The sequence below is a fragment of the Pipistrellus hanaki genome (assembly GCF_964339955.1).
Source record: "Pipistrellus hanaki genome assembly, chromosome: 10".
Lineage (NCBI taxonomy): Eukaryota > Metazoa > Chordata > Mammalia > Chiroptera > Vespertilionidae > Pipistrellus > Pipistrellus hanaki.
The window spans coordinates 68,289,447-68,317,275 of record NC_140512.1 but is presented as its reverse complement, the minus strand read 5'-3'; the positions used below and the strand labels follow the sequence as shown (position 1 = coordinate 68,317,275).

Genomic DNA, 27,829 nt, shown 5'->3' with positions numbered 1-27,829 from the left:
AATCTTAAGAAATGTAAAAACAAATTCTGTTGCCCAACAAGGATTCTTAATCCCTTAGACCCAGTTACAACTGGAGTCAGAGAAAGTGCTGTTATCACATCCTTTGGTGTCCAGGGAGAGGAAAGGTAAGTGTGTGGCTGGGGCTGCAGCTTGTGCTGGCAATGCTTGTGCTGCCCACTGAGGAGCTTCTGTGCGATTCTGTCCTTCTTACCACCAGGCACCAGCCAGTGGGTGTGCAGTTCCCACTCTTGCTGCATCTGGCCCTTGCAGTGTCAGCCCCACAAGTCACACAGGTAGTAGTGATAGAGGCAGTCTTAGTGCTCCTCCATAGAGCTCAGCTAAGCCACACCTCAGATGTCAAGTACAGATGACAGTGGAGAACAAATAGATGATTTCTTAATCAGTACTGGAGACACTTATTTGGTGCTAAATAAAATAAAATAAAAAATGGCCAAAAGAAGTGAGGCAACCATTTCAGTAGTAGAAGTTAACACAGAGATGCAACAGCCTTTCTGTACATTTTCAGTGTTTATATTTTAAGAGATTTTACTTTTTAAAAAAAATATATTTTATTGATTTTTTACAGAGAGGAAGGAAGAGAGATAGAGAGCTAGAAACGTCGATGAGAGAGAAACATCGACCAGCTGCCTCTTGCACACCCCCTTCTGGGGATGTGCCCGCAACCAAGATGCATGCCCTTGACCAGAATGGAACCCGGGACCTTTCAGTCCGCAGACCGACACTCTACCACTGAGGCAAACCGGTTTCGGCTTGAGAGAATTTTCTTATCCTAGGAACAGCTTTGAGTTATTCCAAGGAGCCCCTTGGAATTCTAGAAGGATTTGTTCTTTCTCCTTATAAAAGAGAAATTTAAAACTACTTAGGCCTATTTGACATACAGTCCAAACCTCAGTTCACAGACTTCTCCCATCTCGAACCATTCAGTTCTCAGCCAGGTCGTTCACAGAAGAAATGTCGGGGTTGTCCACCAAAACTTCACTTTAGACCTGACAGCCCTTTAATGCTGATACCTCACCATGACAAAAACTTCTCCCAGGTAACAAGCAAAGAAAAGAATGCTTTTGTTGCTGTTGAAATCAAGATTAGCACAGTTTAAAAGCAAAGAGGCCATCAAGAATGCTAATGTTGCTAAGGATCTAAAAATGCTTACAAAAACAACAATCTCAGGCAATTGAATAGGTGGAATTACTATTATTTATTTGGATAAAGGAAAAAGCAGTTAGCAGGTGATAGTATTTCAGAGGCAGTGAAATATGAAAAAAGAATTTTGAGGCAAGTAGGGGGTGGTTCCATAAATTTAAAAAAAATGTGTTTTTTTTTATAAATTAAACTATTCATTAGACTTGCACTATATATAGGAAATGTTTAAATAAGAAATAATTTGGGGGTCTGGAACAGATTAATTAAATTTATATTTTTTTCTAATGGGAAAAAGACTTGGTTTTTGAACAAATTGGTTCCACTATAATTGAAGTGCACATGAAACTTCATCAAATAAAGAATAATAATTATGTCCACTTTGTATACATATAGTTTTATATTAAAGTGGATGTTCTAGAAATTACATAGTTGTTATCTTAACATGCTGTTAAAAGGAGTTTAAAGACAGGGAAGGCATTTTTAGGGAAGCAGTCCATGGGAGAGGAAGACATATGTAATGGGCAGAGATAGCTCCAAGCTACCAGAATGTTTATCTCACATACATAGAGCAGAGAAGAATGTGATAAGATAAGGGGAAGAAGAAGAGGGGGCTTTGAAACTTTGAAACGATTACCATGTAAGGAAAAGCAGGGGTGGGTTGGGGGAGAGCCAATTAGAAGGGCACAGGGTACATAAAATGGGGAAGGGGTCCAATTAGAAGGTAGGGTATATACACAAAGAGCTGCCAGCATATATAAACCTTTAGACAAAGAGGCTTCATTTGCTACCCACTTGGGAACCCCTCCCAACTCAGGAGTTTGATATGCTGCCAAGAAATTTCCACATTTTTATTAAAAAAACAAAAATCCTTAACTACTTGGCTGGACCCTGAATGACAGGATGTCTGGCAACATGAGGGGTACCTTAAAAAACAACCTTTTAGTGTGCAAGTTTTTTCTTCAAACTTCATAAGGCAAGAACCTGAGAGGAGAGTCCTAGCTCACTGAATTCTGCATTTCAGATTTGCACCCAGCGTGGAGCTACCATGCAGTATCACCTCTCCAAGCCAAGTAGTATGTAAGCAGACTCTGTTGCCTTCTCACTGTTCCTTTTATAGTTTTGGAGATGTTTAATTTGGCTGCAGCTGCTGTCTTAAGCAGGTAGTTCTCTATCACCTCCTTTTTCAGCTGCTAACCCATTGATTGCTAGGTCACCTGCTTTGTCTTTATTGCCAAAGTCTATAAAGTGGATTTAGAACCATTAGTTATAACGTCTTCTGCTTTGTTAAAAGTGTACTTTTAAACTAAACGTTTTAAATATGTTCCTAAGAATCAATCTAAGGAATGCTGGTTATTTGCTTTTCTGGGTAATTAGAAACGAAGACTTCTAAAAGTTATTAATTAACAGTGAAACAGTCAGATACAGAAAGTATATGGAATGGAAATGCATTTTGAAGGAAATAGTCAATGGGGTTAATTTTTGCAGTTTTACTAAAAAAAAATATTTCAGTCTGAAAATTTATTCCTCAAACTTCATGAGACACGAACCTGTGAGGAGAGTCTGAGCTCACCTGATTTGGTGGATTGTTTTTACAAAAAGAATTTCCTTTGCCAGTTCCATCATATTCAGATCTAAACCATACCGTTTTAATTTATTTTGTCATTTGGAGGCACTTATTGCCCACTCTGATGCATTTGAAAATATGTTACATCTTCAAAAAGATCAATGGCATGGACTCTGACTTATTTTAAAATATGGCTTCTGAGAATAAATGTTCAGATCATATCTTTTAACTGGATGAAAATGTCTACAACTCTAAGGAATAACTGGACTCATAGACAGAATAGCAAATGATCAGATCAATAAAAATTGATTATGAGATTAGATGAATAGAAGATAATAATTTTATGACTTTGTTAAAATATTGGTGATTTCTAAATCTTTTTGGTTTGTTTACCAGGTATAATATTTATTTATTCATTTGTTTGTTTATAATTTAGTGAATTACACTTTGATAAATAATATTAGACCATTCAATTTTCCTCCCTACTTGACAATTTAGAATTTATAAATCCAATAAAAATCTGTTTGGTTTTTTAAAACAGGACACCATTGGAAAGTGGTTTTTTTAACCACAGCTTTGACTGGAATGACATGTTTGGAAGAAACATGCGTAAACTCTGATGTCACCAGAAACCTTTAAGGATTTAGGATTGACTTTGAAGCCTACAAAAGCCTTTTGAAAAACAGCCTGTTACCTTGCTTATTCACATGGTTCATGGCATTCTTTTCAGGAAAGGAACAAAGGTTGTTTTCCAGGGAGATGGCAAAGAAAGAACCTCAAGACACTGAGTGACTGAAAAACTAGAGGAATTTACCAAAAAGTATGAGTATTGCAGTCAAAATGTGATGGCAACTATGTGGATTAATTTCTTCTCCCAGAAAGGCTAACTAAAGTTTAATTTTCCTTATGATATTCCAGCAAAGGATATTTAGGAGAACCTATATGATGAATTGCTAATCTTGTGTTAATGGAAATAATAAGGCCAAATGATAACTGGACTTAATACAGCAAATAGTATTAATTTGGGTAATTTTAATATCAATAAAGGTGACTTTAGGGAGATAAATTGTCTTTCAAAAGTATCTATAACACATATTTGTGTATATCAGATTCTTGTTCAAATTATCTTGAAGTTTTATTTTTTACCTATAAATTGACTGGATCCTGAATTTTTCTAGTTTTCTTAAATTGTTGGGCAACAATCCACTGAACTAATGTTTTATGTTTTCTCATCATTTGATTTGAAGTTATTAAAAACTAAAAATGTCCCCTGAGCTTTAAAATTGCAAATTGCAGCTACAGTGCATGATATAAGCTTGAAAAATCACCACAAAACATAATATAAAAGTAGAGGATAGGAAATGATTTACAGAGTCAGTAGAAAACTGGAAGTAGAAGATAGTAGAGGAACAAAAACAATGAGGAAATTAAATTTTTAATAATGTATATGCTCATGGACACTGGACCCCATGGGGCTTTGCAGGCTCAGTGAAAGTGTAAAATTTATAAACGTTGCAACCCAGGGAAGTTTATACAAAGCCATCCAAAGTTATTTTTTTTCTCCACCTGAGGCAAAGTGGGTGAGGAAAAGAAAGAACTTTAAATTGGATATATTTGACAGCTTTTAAAAATGTAATATTTCAAGAATTTAACTGAGAGACAGCTTTGTGACATCTCAAGGGCTCTAAGGTGACACAGAGATCTACTCTCTACAAAAACGGAAAGGGGGAGGAGGATGTTATGTGTTAAGTTTTTTGAATTATGATGCAGAGGGTTGTACAGTAGCCGAAAGGCATTGGGCCTCCAGTGCAATAGCCTCTACTGAGTTAGCCCAGTGGAAGGATGCACAAACCGTACAATGCTTTGGACCAGATCCAGTAATGATGTGGGGAAGAGGTTGTGTTTGTATCTTTCCAGAAGGAGCAGCACTGCCAGTTTGGGTGCCCGAGCGTTACATGCATCACCACAATGGACACAGAGAAGCTCCTTGTCCCTCCATTCAAAGGACTAAGAGTTGCCCAGATGATAGCAACAGGGAAAAAGAAAATGAAGGCTATGCAAGGGGCTAAGGTGCCAACATGTGATCAGCTGAAGAAGTTAACAACTGAGGCCCATCAGATGGTAGAAAAGCAAGAAGGGAAGCTACTCTCTCAACCATGTCTCAGGCTATTCGAGCATTGTTTTACTGCCAGTCTTCTGTCAAGTCTTGTCAGCCAAGTCCGGGGACTCTGAGTAGATATACACCAGCAGATAAAAGAGACTTTCATTTTGTAGAAATAGTCCTGAAAATGTTACATGTCTGTAGTTTGGTTGCTCTCCTGCTGCTGTGTTGCACTGGCATTGTTTAGTTATTGTTCTATTAATAGCCAGAATTTTGTTCTTGATGTTCAAATTTTACTTTTATGCTTATTGTAGTAGCTTAAATTTTTTAGATTTTTTAAATTTAGAATAATCATTATAATTCCAAGTGATTATAATGAATAAAATAAATGGAAGTAAATAAAAAAAGGGGCGGGGGTGATGTAGAGAGCGACTGTAGGTTCAAGCCTCAGACTGACCTGTGGTAGCTCGGAGGGCAGAACCCTCCCTAGCATAATTAAGCCTTATCTTACAGTCCTCCCTAGTTCCTTCCTAGGTAGCTAATGGGCTATGGGAGGTGCAGCAAGTGTTGCCAAAACAAGGTGAAACTCGCAAGAACACTGTAAACATGTTGACCACTTCCATTGTTTTGCTTGGTGTGCTCTGATTATAAAATAAAGCTTCAGCTTACAGGCTCAGTCACTGTTTCCTCATCCAGGCACAGTGATCACACCTGGTTACAACTGTATTCTCTTTTCTGTCTTCTTTAATCCTTCATCATCCCTCCTCAGGTTCACCCCTGGGCATGCTAGACACAGTTCAGAGGATCTATCAGATTATCACTGCTTGCTTTCATTCCAGCAAAAGGAACCTTGAGCTCCACATCTAGAAATAGTCTTGATTGAAGCATTGCAGATTCAGAAACTGGAGTGACCAATTGTTGCTCTATAATGCTCATCTCTCTGTCTGTTCTAAAGTCTAATATATTTGCTATCAATACAGTCTTTCCTTCCTTTTGCATGAGTACTATTTGCACTATTTATATTTTCCTTCCTTTAATTTTCAGCTTGTTTCTACCATAATATTTGAAATGATTTTTCCGTAAAAAAAGCTATTGTTGGGATATGTGAATATTTTTATTTAATTTTTTTTTTTATTTCTTAAAGTATTACATATGAGTCATTTTTGCCACTTGACCTCTTCCTGGCTGTTCCCACCCCCAGCACATGTGCTCACACTCCTAGTGTCTGTGTCAGTGGGTTATGCTTATATGCATGCACACAAGTCCTTTAGTTGATCTCTTACTTTCGCCTCTCACCACCGCACCTTCCCTCTAAGGTTAGATGGTCTATTGCAGTGTTTTTCAACCTTTTTTGGGCAAAGGCACACTTGTTTCATGAAAAAAATCACGAGGCACACCACCATTAGAAAATGTTAAAAAATTTAACTCTGTGCCTATATTGACTATATATAAAGTAATTCTCTTGAATAGGAATCAAATAAACACAAAGAAAGTATTTTATAATTACTTTATTATGAAATATTAAGTAAACAAAATAGTGAAAAATTATAAAATTCTTGTCTTGTCTGCACCTACGGCACACCAGGTAACATCTCAATTGAAAAACGCTGGTCTATTGCATGCTCTCTGTCTCTGAATCTATTTTTGTTCATCAGTTTATGTTGTTCCTTATAGTCCGCAAATGAGTGAGATCATGTGAAATTTATCTTTCTCCAACTGGTTTATTTTGCTTAGTATAATGGTCTCCAGGTCCATCCATGCTGTTTTAAATGGTAATTTCCTCCCCCCCCCCTTTTTTTACAGCATAGTAGTATTCCATTGTGTAGATATGATATCAGATTGTCATTTTGATTTGCATCTCTCAGATGATTGGTGACTTTGAGCATGTTTTAATATGTCTCTTGACTTTCTGTATGTTCTCTTTCAATTTAGGCTTTTTGCCCATTTTTTGAGTTGTATGTGTTCCGTACTAATTTTGGAGATTAAACCCTTATGAGATATAACATTGACAAATTCATTATCCCATGCAGTTAGCTCTTCTGTAGATTTGTTGATGGTTTCTTTTGCTGTGCAAAAGATTTTTATTTTTATGTAGTCTCATTTGTTTAGTTTTTCCTTAGTTTCCATTGTCCTGGGAACTGTATCGGTAAAGATATTGCTGTGGCAAATGCCTGATGTTTTGCTGCCTATGGAGTCTTGTAGGATTTTTATGGTTTCCTATCATACATTTAAGTTCTTTAGCCATTTTGAGTTTATTTATGTGTATGATGTAAATTGTTGATTGAGTTTCCTTTTTTTTTTTTTTCATGTATCTGTCCAATTTTCCCAACACCATTTATCGAAAAGACTGTCTTGACTCCATTGTATGCTTTGCCTCCTTTATTAAATATGAATTGATCATAATGGCTGGGTTGATTTCTGGGTTCTCTGTTGGTCTATATGTCTGTTCTTGTGCCAGGCAATTTTAAGAACAGTGGCTTTGTAATATAGCTTGATATCTGTACTGTGATCCCTCCAAATTTGTTCTCCTTCAGTATTGCTGCAGCTATTTGGGGATCTTTTTTTATTCCTTATGAATTTTTGAAGAGTTGTTCTAGGTCTGTTAAATACTCTGTTGCTATATTAATGGGGATTTTATTGAATCTGTAGATTGTTTTGAGTATTATGGACATTTTAATGATGCTGAGTCTACCAATCCATGGTATATTCTTCCATTTTTTATGTCTATCTCTTTTTTCATTGTCCTATACTTTTCTGAATACAGGTCTTTTACTTTATTGGTTAAGTTATATTATTAGGTAAATTAATTTTATAATTAATTAATTCTAGGTATATTAATTATTTTTGTTGTAATGATAAATGGGATTTTTTTTTTTTTTTTTTTTTTTTAGTTTTTCTTTTGATGAGTTCATTAACCTGTATAATAAAAGGCTAATATACTAAGTGTTTGGTCGACCAGTTGGCCATTCACCAATCAAAGTGTAATCCTATATAATAAAAAAGTAATATAAAAATTGACCATCACTCCAAGACACAAGATGGCCACCCCCATGTGATCAGAGATGGCTGCCCCCATATGGACAAAAGATGGCTGCCACAAGATGGCCTTCAGTAGAGAGCAGTTGTGTGAAGTTAGGGATGATCAGGCCAACATAAGAGGGCAGTTTAGGGGAACCCAGGCCTGCCCTAGCTGGATTGGTTCAGTGTATAGAGCCTTGGCCTGCTGATCGCAGGGTCTGGGTTTGATTCTGATCAAGGGCATGTACTTAGGTTACAGGTTCCTCCCTGTCCAGGGGTCAGGTTAGGGCTCATGCAGAAGGCAACCAAAGTGTCCATCTCATATTGATGTTTCTGTCTGTCTCTTCCTCTCTCTTCCATACTCTCTAAAAATCAATGGAAACATATCCTAGGTGAGGATAAAAAAAAGAAATGTCATATCCTATGAAAGATACATCTTGAAAATGCCTAAAGAAAGTTTTCATTTTGTCACAGTGAAGGGACTAAAGTCCATGATGATGAAAACACCTTGGTGGCTGCAGTTGCTGGCAGTGGCTGCAGCAGTGGAGTAATGGGGCTGGTGCCTTCCCTTGATCAGCCAGATCGCCTGAAATCCCTCAAGGGATCCCAGATTGGAGAAGGTGCATGCTGGGCTGAGGGACACCACCTCGCCCCCACCCCCCATGCATGAATTTTGTGCACTGGGCCTCTAGTTGATGTATAAAAAGCCATAGATTTATGGGTGTTAATTTTGTAACCTGGTACATTGCCTAATTCATTAATTAAGTCTAGTGATTTTTGTCTTTCAGTTAATTTATGTGATATATCACCTTTATTAATTTGCAAATATTATACCAGCTTTACATCACTGGGTTAAATCCCACTTCATCATGGTGTATGATGTTTTTAATATATTGCTGGATGCAATTTGCTAATATTTTGTTGAGGATTTTAGCATCTATGTTGAATAGGGATATTGGCCTCTAATTTTCTTTCATGAAGTGTTTTTATCTGGTTTTAAGTGTTCCTTCCTTTTGGATAATCTGAAATAGTTTGAAAAGTATAGGTGTTCTTTTTGAATGTTTGGAAACTCTCCTGTGAAGCCATCTAGACCTGGGGTTTTGTTTGGTGGGAGTATTTAAATACTGCTTTCTATTTCATCAGTTGTTATTGGCCTATGCATGTTTTTATTTATTTATTTATTTATTTATTTATTTATTTATTTTTTATTCTTCCTGATTCAGTTATGGGAGTTTGTTTCATTCTAGAAATTTGTCTATTTCATCCACATTGTCCAGCTTATTGGCATGTAGTTGTTCATAGTATTTTCTTACATTCCTTTGTATTTTTGTGATGTCAGTGGTTACTCCTCCACTTTTGTTTCTGATTTTATTTATTTGGGCCTCTCTCTTTGTTTTTTGATGAGTCTCACTAATGGTTTATCAATTTTGTTTATCCTTTCAAAGAACCAGCTCTTGGTTTCATTTATTTTTGGACATTTTTTTTTTTTTAGTCTCTAAGTTATTTATTTCAGCTCTAATCTTTATTGTTTCCTTCCTCTTACGTATTCTGGACTGTTCTTGTTATTCTTTTTCTAGTCCTTTGAGTTGTAAGGTTAATGGTTTATTACTGACTTTTCCCTTTCTTTCTTTCTTTCTTTCTTTCTTTCTTTCTTTCTTTCTTTCTTTCTTTCTTTCTTTCTTTCTTCTTTCTTTTTCTTCTTTCTTTCTTTCTTCCCTTTCTCCTTCTTCTTCTTCTTCTTCTTCTTCTTCTTCTTCTTCTTCTTCTTCTTCTTCTTCTTCTTCTCCTCCTCCTCCTCCTCCTCCTCCTCCTCCTCCTCCTCCTCCTCCTTCTTTTCTTCTTCTTCTTCTTCTTCTTCTTCTTCTTCTTCTTCTTCTTCTTCTTCTTCTTCTTCTTCTTCTTCTTCTTCTTCTTCTTCTTCTTCTTCATAGGTATGCCTGTAGTGCTATAAACTGTCCTCTCAAGACTGCTGTTGCTATGTCCCAGAGATCCAGAAATTTTGAATTGTTGTGTGTTCGTTTTCATTTGTTTCCAGGAATTTTTATTTATTTATTTTATTAATCCATTTATTGTTTAATGCTATTTAACCTCTATGTGTTTAGAATATTTTTAGGTGTTTTTACTATAGTTGTTTTCTAATTGTGTTCCACTGTGCTCTGAGAAGATGCTTGATATGATTTCAGTCTTCTTGATATGATTTCAACCTTATTGAAATTGAATAGACTTGTTCTCTGTCCTAACATGTGGCCTCTCTTTGTGAATGATCCATGTGCACTTGAAAAGAATGTATATTCTTCTTCATTGAGGTGAAATGTTCTATAAATGTCAATTAAATTCATCTTATCTAGTGTGTTCTTCTTGTTTGAGGTTCTCTTTGCCTCCTAAATTTGTGTGACTTTTTCCTTTATCTGGTTAGGGAAGTTTTCTGCCATTATTTCTTCAAACACCTTCTTTATACATTTCTGCCTCTTTTGGCACACATGCAATTCTAATATTGTTACATTTCATGTTGTCCCACAGCTCCCTTAAGCTGTCCTCATATTTTTTAATTGTTTTTTTTCTTTCGTTCTGGTTTTCTAATTGAGCGATATTTTCCACTCTGTATTCTAATTCATTGATTGGAACATCAGCTTCTTCTAATCTGCTGTGTATTCCTTCCAATGTGTTCTTTATTTATGTTTAGTCATTCTTTATCTCAGACTGTTCATTTTTCATGCTGTTGAAAAAAAGGGTGATATTGGGATTGTCTAAAGTACAACCTAGTATTTTCCCATCTGTTCTGTGGTCAGCCAGGAGTTTCCTAATTACTCCAGCAGGCCCAGGACTTGATGAGGCACCAAAATAGTGACTTGTTGACAAACAGAGAATTTATCTGCTTCTTGTATAAGCTCATAAGTGGTTGCTACTACTCTCAGGCATGCTGGCAATCCCTAAAATGTATGGTCTAATTATACAGACAAGTAAGCAACAGGCAGTGGGTGGCTCCCACAGTCTGAGTGAGAACCCGAAGGCAAATTCCTTTCCCCTCATGCACATATAGATAGAAAGGTTTCAGCAGAGTTGGGAAAACCAAAGTAGGTGCTATCTCCAGAAGGGCTTTTATGATCTCAAAGGCACATTAAAATTTCTTATCCCATTCCAAGGGACTTAACTCTGGCCACTTTAGAGCCACATGCAGTATCTTGCTATGAGTCTAAATTAGGAATCCAAATGCAGCAGTCCCCAACCATTTCCCAAAATCCTCTTAACTATCTCCTGGTCTTTAGGGGCTACATCTGCAATGATAGTGTCCTTATAGTCTCCTATTGATTTCAGAGAAGAAGGGAAAGGGAGAGAGAGATAGAAACATAAATGATGAGAGAGAAACATTGATTGGCTGTCTCCTGCATGTCCTTTACTGGGAATCAAGCCTGCAACCAGGCATGTGCCCTTGACCTGAATTGAACCTGGGACCCTTTAGTCTGTAGGCTGGTGCTCTATCCACTGAGCAAAAACCAGCTAGGGCAAAACCCCGGTACTGCAATGGCCTGCTTGCAAATCTGAACTTTCGGGACTGAGATCTTTTGGCCACAGCTTGCTGGATTATGGAGGGTGTCAATGGCTTTTTTTTTTTTTTTCCAACAGTCCTCATATATGGGCCTTGTGATCAGGAAATCATGCACATATTGTAGCAGGACACTTATCTGAAACTGCAGCTCTTCCAGGTCTTTGCTTATTGGCTCCCTGAAAATGATCAGGGAGTTCTTGAACCCCTGGGGTGGACTGTTAGACAGTTCTGGGACTAAACCAAACTCTCCTGGTCCTGCCATTCAAAGCGGGGAAAGTGTCTGTGAAGCCTGGTTGACCAGCATGCAGAAGAAAGTGTCTTTGAGATCCAGGATCAAGTACCATCCAGTACCACTATCTCCAAGTATCCCATTAATTAAGGTGTAAGAATTGGACACAGTACAATAGTATATATCCTTGAGTGATTTCATTTATAGCCTGTGGTTCTGGACAAACTGGCATTCCCCAGTTTGGTGTCACTTTACTAGTAGTGTGAGAGTGTTATGTGGAGACAGGCATGGCCAAATTAGAGCAAATTTGAGAAATTTTGAGTCAATGGCTGGATTCTTTCTGAGGACTCTTTTTTTTTTTCAAGGGATAATTCTGCTTATAGGAATTATTTGGCCCTGATTTTAGTTCAATCCTGACTAGGAAAGCCTGTCTGGCACTTCCTGGTTCCCTGTGAGCCCTTATCAATAGCTATCCCTTGGTCTCTGTTTCAGCTGGGAATGGGGCTGGTTCAGGCTTACTTTGATCTTGTGAAAGAAATGGCCAAGTATGTTCCCAGGGAACCAGTAAGTGTAGCTGTTATTGCTGCAGGAAGAAACTGATCTGAGCCTGCAGATTAGAAAGCAAGTCTCATTCTAGGAGAGGAATGGGACATTCAGGGCTATATAGAAATTTATGAGTTAGGCATTGACAGTCATACACTCTAATGGCTCATAAAAGGTCCACTGGTCTGGAGTTCGAGAGAATCCTATCATCATCACTGTTTGGGAGGAAGGTTTGGTTAGAGGAGTGTTGGGGATGGAATAAGTGGCCTCTGTATCAATCAAAAAGTCCACCTTTTGCTCTCTTGTCTGTTAATTTTACCCGAGGTTCCTAGAGGATAATAGAGATTGACCACTGGTGCAGCTGAGCCTCTGGGCCCATAAATCCTCATCAGAGCTGTCCTTGCTAAACATGATTGTGGACATGCTTTGTCCTTCACTTTTCTCTCCCAAATTGTCTTCCCTCTTTGGACATTCACTCTTCCAGTGGCCCAAACCTTTGCAATATGCACATTGATCAAGGGATAGAGGGGAATCCCCTTTTATTTTCCATCCCTTTTGGCCCTCTCTGCCTTTAAAAATTGGCCTGGACTATAAAGATAGCTGCTGTGTTTTTTGTTTTATTTGTTTGTCTTAGTTTGTTTGTTTGTTTTCATTTCCCTCTTGTGAATGATTCATTCTGAGTACCCTATCTACCACCTGCATTTTTTTTTTCTAATGTCTGGAAAACACTGGCTGATAAAAGTCCAATTTACCGTGCAGATATTCTCAGCCACTTGAGGATCGATATTGGTATATTTCCTGTATACCTAAAAAAATTGTTGTTGAAAGACAGAGGGGTCGTCATCTGCCCTCTGCTGAACTCCCTATACCAGGTTTAGACTCACTTGCTTGGGAACTCCCCTCCTGAGTCACTCAACAATGCATCTCTTATAATGTTCAATTTGAGGCAGTCCCCCATCATTGGGGTCTCACTTGAGCTTCACTAGAGAATTAGCTTGGGCAAGGCCAACCACATTCATGTCCTCTTCATGGATCCACTCTACTTCTTCTTGCATTTTCCCAAACACTAATCTCCTCTCACCCACAGTTAAGAGGATGTTTAATAGTGCCTGTATATCAGCTCCATTGGGGTTATGAGTGGCGAATATGAAAACAATTAAATCTATGATCTTAGCAGAATCATTGTGATAGGAGGGATAGGAATTTTTCCAATTTAGCAAATAGAGGGAGAGGAAATGACCATCGCAAGCTCATTTTCAGAGCCTGGGGGTCCAGGATAAAGAAGAAACAGATTCTATATCACTTGGAGGAAGTCTCCTAACTACACACTGAAAGTCAGCCTCTTCCTCTTCCAGCTCCTCTTCTTCTCTATCTTTTTGTATTATAGATACCACATCTTTTCTATAAACCATTAACTTTGCCTGTTCTTATTTCTTTTGAGTCAGTGTTATGAAAAGTCATAAAGGCTTGAATATATGTCACTTCTCACCATTTCTATGATCACCATTTCTATGAAAGAATTCTAACTGTAATATAGTATAATAATTTAAAGACCATTTAGTGGCCACCTTTCCCAAGAATCTAGAGCATATTTAGCCCAAACAGTATTACAGTAAAATACCACTTTCCTTCTTGTCATCCTCTCTAATAAAAGAGTAATATGCAAATTGACCATCACTCCACACATAAGATGGCTGCCCCATGTGGTCAAAGATGGCTGCCCCCATGTGGATACAAGATGGCGACCACAAGATGGCCAGCAGGGGAGGGCAGTTGGGAAGGATCAGTCCAGAAGGGGAGGGTAGTTAGGAGGGACCAGTCCTGAAAATGAGGGCAGTTGGGGGTGGTCAAGCCTTCAAGAGAGGGCAGATAGGGGTGACCAGGTTGGCAGAGGAGTGGATTTGGAGGTGACTGGGCCTGCAGGGAAGGACAGTTGCAGGGCAACAAGGCCTGCAGGGGAGAGCTGTTGGGGGGCTAGGCGTGGAGGGGAGGGCAGTTAGAGGCAATCAGGCTGGTGGGGAGTTATCAGTGGGTGATCAGGAAGGCAGGCAAGCATGCAGTTGGGAGCCAGCAGTTCTGGATTGTGAGAGGGATATCTGACTGCCCGTTTAGGCCCGATGCTGATCCCTCGAGGGGTCTCAAATTGGAGAGGTTGCAGGTTGGGCTGACAGACACACACACTCATGCACGAATTTCATGCACTGAGCCTCTAGTTGGTGGATAAATATGAATATCCCAGTCCTCCAAGATCTAGCCTAATGGAGTATTTTTTGGGATTGAGCCACTAGCACACATCCTTAAACAATTCAAGCAAGATTACAGGCAAAATTACATGAGGCAAAGTCAGCTTAATATGAGATATTTACATATGCACACAACAGACAGACAAGCATTTGTGGTTTACCATGCACAACCAGACAGAATACCAGACAGAATGCCCTGCACCACACAGGGCTATGACTCCACCCTAATTTAATCAGCCAAGGACCATGAGAGGTAACAGGAGCTGATCAAGCTCACACTGGTTAGAAGGCAAAAGGCAACAGACAATAGAAGTCTCTCGTTATAGAACACTCAATTCAAATTAGGTGAGATGATGGGAATTACTGAGACTGTGGCTGGGACTGAAAACAGGAAAATTTCTGTCAGTGCTACAAATAAAAGAATCCAGCCGCAGCCTCATGAACCCCCAGGTCCTGAAGCAAGCCAGATTACCGGTACTGACCCCAGAGGAATCCCATTTGTGGTCCCACCAGTGTTGCCAGAAAATGAAACTGGACTACAAATGTGTCAGGCTGCCTGTCACTACTTAAGTCCATTAAACAGACACAGGGTTGAATTCTATCTGATCATTTTATTTTCCAACATTGCTGGCAACATGGGAGAGTAGAAGATCATTTACAAAAATCTGCTCTACTACCCCCCTGCTGCTTATATTGGGTAGAAGGACAAATATACATTGGGAACTAGGCAAAAAGTATAAGATTCAGTATGCCAAAAAATGGTTGCAGAGTAAGTGGGAGATACACTGACATTTTCCAGGACCAAACTTGAAATACAACTAAAGTACTGAAAAGCTGCTATGAAAAATCAACTGAAGACTAGGTGGGGAGAACTGTGATAACCAAAAATGGAAAGTGGAAACTGCAGATAGCCTGGTAGGGAGGATGTAGGCATGAAAAGGCTGTCTGGGCTTCCACAGAACAAAAGATCAGAGTGAAGGGATAGAAAACATTTTTGCAGGCAAATGGAAATGAAAAAAACAAACAAACTTGGGGTAGCAATACACATATCTGACAAAGTAGACTTCAAAATGAAGGCAATCGCAAGAGACAATAAAGGTCACTAATAATAAAAGCATTGATCTAACAAGAGAATATAACCCAGATAAACATACATGCATTGTATATAGAAGCACATAAATATATATATTTTTAAATCCAGAGGACTTTAAGGGAGAGATTGACAAGAGTACAGTCATTGAAGGTGACTTTACTACCACATTGATTTCACTGAATAGATCTTTCAAAAAAAAATAAAAATGAAACAGTCACTTTAACTGACAAAACATCAATGTAACCAAGAGTTGGTTCTTAGAAAAGATATATAAGATGGAGAAATTATTAGCAAGAATCATGAAGAAACAAAAGGAGAGTACTCAAATAAATAAAATAATAAACAAAAGAGGTGCAGTAACAAGAGACAGCACAGAATTACAAAGGTTTGTAAGAAAATACTATGAATATCTATCAATATATTGCAGATAAGCTCCACAACCTGGGTGAAATGGACAAGTTGCTAGAAAAACACAATCTCTTAGGAATCAGAAAGAATCAGTAAACCTGCCATTACTGTCTGGCCTGCATGGTTTCTGTTGAGAAATCAGCTGACAATCGTATAGGCGCTCCTTTATAGGTAACTACCTTCTTTGCTCTTGCTGCTTTAAATATTCTCTCTTTGTCTTTTGCTCTTGGAATATTCAAGGTGATGAATAGCAAGAACCTACAGCCAAAGATAATCTATCCAGCAAAGCTATCACTCAGAATCGAAGGTCAGATAAAGAGCTTCACTAATAAAAAAAAGCTAAAGGAGTTTATCAACACCAAACCAGAATTATATGAATTGCTGCAGGGTTTTTTTTCAAGAAGAGAAAGTAAATAAAGATAAAAATTATGAACAACAAATACGTAACTATCAACAAGTGAATCTAAAAACCAAGGAAATTTAAAAAAAAAATCTGATGAACAATATTAACTGTTGAATATAATAGAATCAGAGGTATGGAAGGGAAGTGAACTGATGATTCTTGGGGAAAAGGGGAGAGAGGGATGTGGGAAGAGACTGAACATAAACTGTGCACCTATGGATGAGGACAATGGGGAGTGGGGAAAGGGCAGAGGTGGGGTGGGAACCTGGTGGAGGAGAGCAATGGTGGGAGGGGGAAAAAATAAGGAACATTTGTAATAATATGAACAATAAAAATTTATTAAAAAAAAAAGAATCAGTAAACCTGAATAGGCCAATAATGACTGATGAAATAGAAGCAATAAAAAACAAACCTCCCAGCAAACAAACAAACAAACAAACAAAAAAACCTGGTCCTGGTGCTGCACAGGAGAGTTTTGCCAAACATTTAAAAACAACTAATACCTATGGTCATTATATTGTTCCCAAAAAATTTAAGAGAAAGGAATGCTTCCAAATTCTTTCTTTGAGGCCACAATTATTCAAATTCTAAAACCAGATAAATACATTACAAAGAAAGAGCATTTCAGGCCAATATCCCTAATGAACATAGTTGCTAAAATCCTCAAGGTAATACTAGCAAATTGGATCCAACAAGATATTAAAAAGATAACATACCAAGACCAAGTGGGATTAATTCCAGAGATACAAGGTTGGTACAATATTAGCAAATAAATAAAGGTGATATATCACAAAAACAAGTTGGAAAAAAATCACATGATCACACAAATAGACTCAGAAAAAAACATTTTACAAATCCCAACAATCATTTTTTATAAAAACTCTCAGCAAAATGTGAATAGAGGGATTAAAACTCAACATAATAAAGGCCATAATGACAAATCTATAGTGAATATTACACTCAATGGACAAAAATTAAAACCGTTTCTCCTTAGAACAGGCACAGGACAGGGACATCCACTTTCATCATTTTTATTCATCATAGTGCTGGAAGCTTTAGCCAAGGGATCAGTCAAGAAGAAGAAATAAAAGGCATCCAAATTAGAAAGGAGAAGTAGAACCGCCATTATTCACAGATGACATGATATTGTACATAGAAAACCCTAATATTTCTACCAGAAAACTAGATTTAATAAATGATTTAGACAATGTAGCAGGCTATAAAATTAACACCAAGAAATTGATGGCATTTTTATACTCCAATAATGCATACTAAGAAAAAGAAACTGAAAAAATAATCTCATTTATCACTGCAACAAAAATATAATTCTCTTAGGAATAAACTAAACCAAGGAGGTAAAAGACCTGTACTCAGAAAAACTACAGGACACTGAAAAGAGAGGTACAGGGAAAAATAAACAAGTGAAAGAATAGACAGTGTTCATGGATTGGTATAATCAACGTCGTTGAAATGTCCATAGTAGGTGCCCGGCTAGCTCAGTCAGTAGAGCATGAGACTCTTAAAATGTTCATAGTACCCCAATGGAATCCCTATTAAAATACCAACATATTTCACATATCTAAAACAATTACTCCAAAAATTTATATGGAACCAAAAAAAAAAAAAAGGGGGGGGGGGATCCCAAATAGCTGCAGCAATCTTGAGGAAAAAAATCACAAAGTTGGAAGGATCACAATACAAATATCAAACTATAATACAAAGCAATTGTAAACAAAGCAGCCTGTTCAGGCAGAAGAATAGGCAAATAGACAAGGGATCAGAATAGAGACCCTAGAAATCAACCCAAGCCATTACTCTCAATTAATATTTGACAAAGAAGGCAAGAATACATAATGGATTCAAGATAGTCTCTTCAATAAATGGCATTGAGAAAATTGAATACATACATACCCAAAGATGAAACTAGACCACCAATTTACACCATATAAAAGCATAAATGCCAAATAGATAAAAGGCTTAAATGCAAGTCTTGAAACCATAAAAATCCTAGAAGAAATGATAGGCAACAAAATTTCAGACATCTCTCATAGCAATGTGTTTATAGATACATCTCTTAGGGCAAAGGAAACTAAGGAGAAAATAAATAAATGGGACTACATCAAAATAAACAGCTCTTGCAAAGAAATAATAAACCATCAATAAAATGAAATTGCAGCACACTGTGTGGAAGAATATATTTGGCCATGATACATCTGATAGTGTTTAATATCCAAAATATATAAGGAACACACACAACTTCACAAAAGGAAAACAAACAATCCAACTAAAAAGTTGGCAAAGGACCTCAATAGATACCTCTAAAGCAGACATTCAGATAGTCAAGAGACATATGAAAAAATGCTCAAAGTTCATGAGAAATGTACATATTAAAAAGACAATGCGGTACTACCTCACACATGTCAGAATGGCTACCATCAACAATGACAAGTGTTGGCAAAAATGTGGAGAAAAGGGAACACTAGTACACTGCTGTTGGGAATGCAGACTGGTGCTGCCATTATGGTAAACAGAGATGAAGGGAGAGGAAGAGAGATGGAAACAACAGCAATGAGAGAGAATCATTGATCAGCTACCTCCAGTAAGCCCTGCACTTTAATTGAGCATGAAACCCAGCCATGTGCCCTGATCAGGAATCAAATCATGACCTCCTGCTTCATAGGTGGATGCTCAACCACTGAACAACACTGGCTGGGCTCTTTTTCCTTTTCTTAAAAAATACCCTCAACATTTCATGCAGTACTGGTTTGGTGATGATGAATTCCTTTAGTTTTTTTTTTTTTTTTTTTTTTTTTTTTTTGTCTGTAAATCTCTTAATCTGACCTACAATTCTAAATGATAGCTTTGCTGGGTAGAGTAATCTTGGTTGTAGTTATATACTAGTCATCACTTTGGGTATTTCTTGCCACTCCCTTCTAGCCTTCAGTTAAGTTTCTGTTGAGAAATCAACTAACAGTCATATAGATGCTCCATTATAGGTAACTAACTGCTTTCCTCTTGCTTGTAAGATTCTCTCTTGCTCATCAGAAACTGCTTTCCTGTATCTCTAACACTTGGCATTTTAATTATGATGTGTCTTGGTATGGGCATCTTTGGGTTCCTCTTGTTTGTGACTCTCTGTGCTTGTTGGACTTGTATCTACATTTCTTTCACCAGGTAAGGGAAGTTGCTGTCATTATTTCCTCAGAGATTTTCAATATCTTGCTCTCTATATTCTCCTGGCATGCCCATAATGTGAATGTTGGTATGCTTGAAATTGTCCCAGAGGCTTTTTACACTACCTTCATATTTTTTTTCAATTCTTTTTTTCTTTTTTCTTTTTGCTCTTCTCTGTGGGTATCTTTTGCTTCCTCATATTCCAAATGATTTCAGGCTCAGAATCCTATACTGTTGAATTGCTTAAATTATTTTTTATTTAAGTTAATGTCTGCTTAATTTCTGACTGGTCTTTTTTTATGTCTTTGACAATCTCACTAAGAGCCTTGAAAGTCTCACTAAGTCCCTTGAAGATATTATTAAGAACATTCAGTAATCTTATAACCATTTTGTGAACTATATGTCTAGGATCTTGCTTGTTTCCATTTCTTTCATTTGTGATTTTTTTCCCATCCCCATTTTATCTGTGTCCCTATCTTTATTTTTCCCCCTATGTATTAAATAGAGCTGTATGTCTCCTGGAAGTGGTAGAGTGGTCTTGTGTAGCAGGTGTCCTGTAGGGCCCAGTGGATCAGCCTTCTCATTTACCTAAGCTGGCCACTCTAGGTGTGCTCCTGTGTGGGCTGAGTTCACCATCTTTTTGTAGTTGGGCCTTGATTGTTGCTTCCATCAATGAGAAGAATTGGCCTCCAGGCCAATTGACTGTGAGGACCAATTTCATCTAAAATGGAAGAGCTGATATGCAGGAGACATCTCTATGGAGCAGGACTTGCTTCAGTGGGGCTTTGATACTCACTGAGTCTGCTCTTTGAACATCTCTATGGAGCAGGACTTGCTTCAGTGGGGCTTTGATACTCACTGAGTCTGCTCTTTGAGTATGTTGCCTGTGGATGTGTTGAGTTTAATCTGGTATGGTCTAAAATTGTCCACTGTGTTCTCTGGGCCACCAAGAAGGTGCATAGTCAGGCTATGAAGTGCCCAGGTGAAGATGAACCATAAAGCAAGGAAGGTTGGTGCTAGGCCAGTTCTTGGGCCTTTTATTGATAGATTTGGGGCAAGCCGACTCAAGCTGCTACTTGTTCAAGAGATTTTAGCAAAGTGAAGCCTGAGCCAGAGCAGGCCATTTATATGGAAAGGCTTCTGTAAATAGCTTCTGTGGGGCTGAAAATGGGATGGGACAGGATACAAACAGTGTGGGCCAGGCTGTAGTCACCAGTCAGTTCTGCAACAGTGGAGGTCCCAGCACAGAAACAGTGATCCCTGAGAGCACCCCTATCTTTGAGAAATTTTCCCTGGAGTTCCTGCACCAATTCCAGACAGTCCAGTTCTCCCTATATGCCCCTGGATTTCCTCAAAGCCACCACCTGATGCAAAAACTCAGAGGAAGTTAGATCATGTAAGTTTTTCCATGGGTCCTTTAAGAGGAACACTTGGGATTCCTGCAGCCCCTGTGTCACTCAGCCATAATCCCCACTGGTTTCTACAGCCCAAAGTTACAGCGACTTCTCCTCCCAGCTGGGGTCTGTTGTAGAGCTAGGACCCCCTGCTTCTCACAGAAGATCTGGTAGATGTCTCTTCCAATTAAAATAAATAAATAAATAAATAAATAAATAAATAAATAAATAAATATTAAAAAAAAAAAAAAACACCACAAATGGGTATGGGACCAGCTCTTTCCATGCATCTGCCCCTCCTATTAGTATCCATGTTCTTTCTTCATTATTCCTCTAGTTGTAGGACTGCCATTCAGCCAAATTTCAGGTGGTTCTAAATGATAGTAGTTCTGTTTATGACTTATAATTTTCATGGGATTATAGTAAGTGGCAAGTACAGGCATTTACCTATGACACCATCTTGGTTCTCCCTATCTGACTTTTAACACCAACATTGACATCAGCTTTCCTAATCAAATGCTATAATATCTCTACACAAATTTGAATCCTTCCTCCTGAGTTTTTAAAAGTTTTTTAAAAAATAAATTTGGGTATTCTTTAAGACATACAATATTCTTGGGGCAATACCGTACACACATCTCTTGTAACTCTAAAGAAAAATACTAGCATTTTTTTCCCCAACATTTTTAAATCAGTCTTTTAAATTACTCAAAATGTCTTGCTTTCTAAGGGCAATTGTTTGGTGCTTTTATAGGAAGTTTTTCATGTTCTGTATATTTTTAAATGTTTTAATTTTTCTTAAAATTTTCCAATGAAACCCTCTATGATCAAAGTAATAAAAGTGTTTATTTATTTTTGTTGTTCCTTTTTTTGTGTTTGCAATTTTATCCTAAGGGTTTTGTAGCTGGGCCCAAGTTACAAGTTCAGATCCTATTAAAAAAAAAAAAAAAAAAAAAAAAAAAAAAAGTTGTTTAGGATCTTTTCCTTGGATTTGCAATTCTAGGTTCAGTGATTAGTTTTGCTTATTCTGTTTTTGTTTCTTGAAAGAATGCGCTTTATCAAATTACCAGTGTCTTTAGCAGCTTTTTCTGTATTAGCTGTACTGTAATTGCAATCTCTATTTGTCATAAATTTTGTAACAGATCTTCTTCGAAGTATTTGATTGTTTATTTTCAATTATAAAAGTTGTCCATACTTACATTTTAAATCTAATTTTAATTTAATTACATTATAAATAAAAGAATCACCAATGCCAATGTAGATAGATTTCACTATAACTCATGCTGTCTCCATAAAGTATTCAAATGAAAGTAAAAATAATTATTCAAATTGAATCAGACTATTGGTGTTGACTAGATCAATGATGTGTTTATGTTAATTCTGGAAATGATGCATTCCAATAGAACAATGATAACATGTGATACAACACTTAGAATACATATATTTCTACCAAAACAACAAAGCTGTGTTTCATGGTGAAATATTTGATACTGCCTTAGCTTTTAAATTTAAATTAAAGCTATTTATACTTAGATATAATATAAAATTCAGTTTCTCAGGCATGCTAGCTATATTTCAAATGCTCAAGAGCCACATGTGGAAAGTGGCTACCATATTGGATACTAAAATTTATAAAAATAAAAATACTCAAATGTTTGAAATTGAGGACAAACTTCTAAGTAATCCACCAGTGAAAAAAATCACAAAGGATATAGAAAATATTTTAAGTTGAATTATAGTGTAAACAGAATGTACAAAATTTTGAGAGATTTAGATATAAATTTATAGAAAGAAATTTTTTAGCTTTCCAATCCTTATGTTAGAAAAGAAGAATTTTAATAGTTTATAATAGAGGCTTTGGATATTAATACTTCTCCTGAAGTATATTGGGTATGTTTTTCTTTTAAGCAGGCACATAAGTTATGGGCACATCATCTTGATTTTCAGAAGGCTCCTTTTAGATGTCATTAGCCAGGGACTACTCCAATTTTGATGTTTCTTTGGGCACAATTTGAGAACCAGATTGGGATGCCTTATTGTTAGTGGTGAAAATGGTGCCAGGTGTTGGACCCCAGTTCAGCAACTTCATTACTTGAGTTCTGGCTAAGACTTGATTATAAGAAAAATGTTCATTTATAGTGACCCACAGGTAGAAGTGAAGTGAGCCTTAGAAGAAATAGGCTTAGGATACAAGTTGTACTGTAAAGGCATATGGGAAAAGGCACAGTGTGCTCCATGGAGAGAACCATGCTGGGTCCTCCATACTGAGGGCTTTTACCTGAGATCTCAGGGGAGAATATCAATAGAATATTCATCAGCTTTTCAAATGTATCACCTCAGGGTTATGGCCTCAACTAACAGATCTGTCTCTGGGCAGAGGGTCATTAGTCAATGCAGCTGGTCCTAATGTCAGCCATGGCTCACTTGTCCGGTTTTGTGCTTTGCTGGGCCTGGAGCTGAAACACAGCTTAGGCTTATGTGTCATATCCAGGGGTTAGTGCTTAAGAGAGTGGTCATGCAAGGGCTTGTGGTTTTCCCATTGATAGGCACCCAGGGCTTTCTGCCTAGGGGACTTTCTGCACTATGTCCATCATTCCTGCTCTGTTCATGCCTATCCAACTGCCTACTACATTTATCCCTCCCCCACCCCAAGGAATCTTTCTCTAAATTCTTTAAGAGATTAAGGGTGTAGGGTCCCTCCTTAGCTGCTTCTTGCTGAAGAGGAATGACAATTTCCTTCAGAGCCAAGAGATCCTTGCTGTCTGTCAGAGGGAGATGGGCCTGGGCTCAAAAATAATTGCAATGGTGTGGAGTCAGCAAGGGGTGGTATGCCCAGAGTACAAGTAGGGCTCATAACCAGGTGGAGACAAATTATGTTATAAATATTAAACCTTTAGTTGTATTTTCTTCCTATAAGTAATTGATGGGAGCTAGGAAAGGTTTCCTTTTTTTTTTCCCTTTCTTCTTTAATCCTCACCTGAGAATATATGCATTGATTATAGAGAGAGGGAAGGGAGATAGAAGAGAGAAAGAGTGAACAGAAACAGCATGTGTGTGAGAGAGAGATGGGTGTGAAAGAGAAACATTGATAGGTTGCCTCTGTATGTGCCCTGGGAATCAAACCCACAAATTTTCATTGTATGGGATGACACTCCAACCAAGTGAATCACACTAGCAAGGGCTAAACAAGATTTTAAAAATTAGAAATTTACATTTTCCTTTATAGCTTAAATTTAAGTTTTCCATACTTGTTGTTTCCAGTGAGTTCCAAATTCTTCCATCAGAAATAATTTATTTAATGATTTAGAGGACCCATTCCTAAGAGTTGTTTAAATGATTTGTCCTACAAAATCAACTTTTACATTAAAGAGAATTAAAAATAGAATTAAAACTTCCTTATCACATTATCTTCTCTCACAAATTCTATATCAGAGATTTATGCTTAAGAATCCTATCTAATAAAAGAGTAATATGCAAATTAACCATCACTCCATTATACCCACAAAGCCACGCCCACCAGCCAGTCAGGAGCAAGTATGCAAATTAACCCAACCAAAATGGCTACAGCCATAGAGTGAGCAAGAGGGAGGCTTGGTTTCCCAGTGATGGAGAAAGCCAAGCTTTCTGATACCCTGGCCAGCCCAGGCTTCCACTCCAGGGTACAAAGTTCAATTATAGAAGATAAATAAATCCCAGCAAAAATGGAGGCAGCCATTGATCTGGAGAGAGCAGGAGGCTAAGGTTGCCAGGAAGCCAAGCTTTCCACCTGCCCTGGCCTACCTTGGCCTCTGCTTAAGGTTCAATTATAGAAGATAAATAAATCCCAGATACCAGGGCCTCTGCTTGGGTCGCTGGGGGTGTGGCCAGCCTGAAAATCACCACAGGCCCCTTGCCCAGGCCACCCCAAGCCCTAAGGGAACCCTTACCCTGATCTGATACACCCTTCAGGGCAAACCAGCTGGCTCTCACCCATGCACCAGGCCTCTATTCTAGTGGTAGGCAAACTTTGGCTCAAGAGCTACAGGTGACTCTTTGGCCCCTTAAGTTTATGGCTCATGAGCTGTGGTTTGCAGACCAGTGCTCTAAGGTATTGCACAAATCATTGTCCTAAAGCAGTGGTTGGCAAACTGCAGCTCGCAAGCCACAAACTCAAGGGGCCAAAGAGCCGCATGTGGTTCGTGATCCACTGTTTGTCGACAGCTGCTCTATCCTATCTAATAAAAGAGTAATATGCAGATTGACCATCAATCCAACACACAAAATGATTACCCCGATGTGGCCAAAGATCCTGCCACCATGTGGACACAAGATGACCACCACAAGATGGCCATCAGGGGAGGTCAGTTGGGTGGGACTAGGCCTGCAAGGGATGACTGTTTGGGGCAATCTAACCTGCCGGAGAGGGCAGTTAGGGGGACCAAGCCTGCAGGGGAGGGTAGTTGGGGGCAACCAGGTCTAAGGGGAGGACAGTTAGGGGTGACCATTCTGGCAGGAGAGGGCAGTTAGTTGTGACTAGATAAGAAGGGGAAGGCACTTGTAGGTGATCAGGCCAACAGGGGCAGACATATATAGGAACCAGGCCTGAAGGGGAGGACAGTTGGGGGTGACCAAGCCTCCAGGGAAAGACAGCTGAAGGGGACCAGGCCTGCAGGGGAGGACAGTTATGGGCGACCAGTCTGGTAGGGGAAGGGAGTTAGGGGTGACCAAGTTAGAAGGGTAGGGCAGTTAGGGGCAATTGGGCTGGCAAGGGAGGGCAGTTAGGGACATCCAGTCTGGCAAAGGAGGGAAGTTATGGACAACTGGAACAGCAGAGAGTAGTTGGTGGCTACCAGGCCTATGGGGGAGGGCAGTTAAAAGCAATTGGGCCAGCAGGGTAGCAGTGTGGTGTCAATCAGGCTGGCAGGGGAGTGGTTAGGGGGTGATTAGGCTGGCAAGCAGAAGCAGTTAGAGGCAATCAGGCAGGCAGGCAATTGGTTGGGAGCCAGAAGTCCTGGGTTGTGAGAGGGATGTCCTTTGAGTGTTCCCATATTTGAGATGATGCAGGCTGAGATTAGGGACACATACCCATGCACAATTTCTGTGCACTGGGCCTCTAGTATATGAGCCATATAACACAGCAAATGTGCTCAAATAGCATAAAATATAGGAAATGCAAGTAGATACTAATGAAAGTACCCTAATAATAGGTGACCATAATACACTATTCTTAAGACAAGACAAATTGTATAGACAAGAGATGTGTAAATATACAGAACTATTAAGCAACAAAATGAAGACAGTATCTCTCATGGATATATACAAAATACAATCTCTTTCCAATAATAAACAGAATTCATACTTTTTTGAAGATACACATGCAACATCCACAAAAATTGATCATCACAATAAATATTAGGCCTTTGCCAGTTAGCCCAGTTGGTTAAAGCATTGTCCCAATATACCAAGGTTGCTGGTTTGATTCCCAATCTAAGCACAAACAAAAAGCAACCAAAGCATGCATCAATGTGTGAGATAACAAATGTGTGTGAAGTGTGTGTGTGTGTGTGTGTGTGTGTGTGAATAAATAATTTAAATAAAAGTAAATATTAGCAAACACCAGTGAGTTTCATACTACAAATTGATCACAATGTAAGAATGGCAAAAACTACATTTGAAAACAGTTCTCCCATCTGGAAATTATAAAATCTTCTATTAGATAACTCTTCTTGACAAGAAAAATAGAAATTAAGACTTCAAACTTTCTTAAAGATCACAATAATGAAAAAAACTTAATATCGGAAGCTATAGGATTGATTTAAATAAGTTATCATAGGAAAATGCTTTACATCAAACACTTTATAATAAAATAAGAGAATAAAAAGAAATTAAACTCCAAATTAAAAAAAAAATTAGAAAAGTACTAACACAGTGTACCAAAGAAATCAAAAGCATGGAAAATAAAAAATAATGCAGTAGACATTAAAAAACTTTAGTCCTAATTCTAAATCAAAGTCATAACTTATTGAAAAAAATAAGCAATTACTAATTAGCTTATTTAAGCAAAAAACGAAAAGTCAAAAATAAAAGATTCAAAATGAGAAGAGGAAATAACCATTGAAATAGAAGAAAATTTTAAAAATCTTTTCTAATAAATTTGGAAATCTGGAGGAATTGGATAATTTTCTTGGGAAGTACAGATTACCAAAAGTGTCCATTAGAGAGATAATGTTTAAATAAAACAATTATTATGGAGCAAATAGAGAAAGCTCCTAATGAACCATACTGTAAAGTAAACTCCAGGGGCTGTTTTGCATGGAAATGCTTTGGAGCCTTCAATGACCAGATAGGTTAATGGTCTTTAAAGTGTTTCACAGCATCGACAATGAAGATAAATTTTCATATGAACTTTTCAAAGCAAATATAATGTTAATAATCTAACCTGGACAGTGACAGTAGGAAAAAATAATATATAGACCAATATTTCTCGTGAATATCAATAAAAAAGTACTAAATAAAATATTAGCAAATAGACCTCAAAACTGCATGAAGAATGTCATACATCATAATCAAGTAAAACTCAAAACAAAAAAGGAAAACTGCTTCAATATTTGGAAATCAATGAATATCATTCACTTATTAATAGAGTTAAGGAGAAATAATAAGATTATTCATATAGATGATTTTTTAAAGCCTGTGACAAAATTAATTGTTGTTCATAATAAAAACTCTCAAGAAAATAGTGATTGGATTGTGAAATACTTGCTTAGTATGATTACACAACATATACACACAAATATATACCATACCAGGAGCCCCGTGTATTAAATTCATGCACTGGGGGAGGGGAATCTCCTCAGCCCAGCCTGCCCCCTCTTACATACTGGGAACCCTCAGAGGATGTCCTACTGATAGCTTAAGTCGCAGTCTGGCCTCCCTTTGTGGGAGGCAACCTGGCTGATCAGGGAAAGGCAC

At 37.9% G+C, this 27,829-nt stretch overlaps 2 protein-coding genes across 2 annotated transcripts in view; one reads left to right on the top strand and one right to left on the bottom strand.

The window, feature by feature from the left end:
- LOC311628739 (GTPase IMAP family member 7-like) overlaps positions 1-27,829 on the bottom strand; it is a 322,213-nt gene that overhangs the window by 27,722 nt on the left and 266,662 nt on the right. The gene's annotated exons all lie outside the window — the stretch shown is intronic.
- Positions 2,155-27,829, top strand: part of LOC311628720 (GTPase IMAP family member 4-like) — a 53,102-nt gene continuing 27,427 nt past the window's right edge. The window contains exon 1 of the mRNA XM_084896215.1: positions 2,155-2,238. The gene's annotated coding sequence lies outside the window, so the exon portion shown is untranslated. The remainder of the gene's footprint in view (positions 2,239-27,829) is intronic.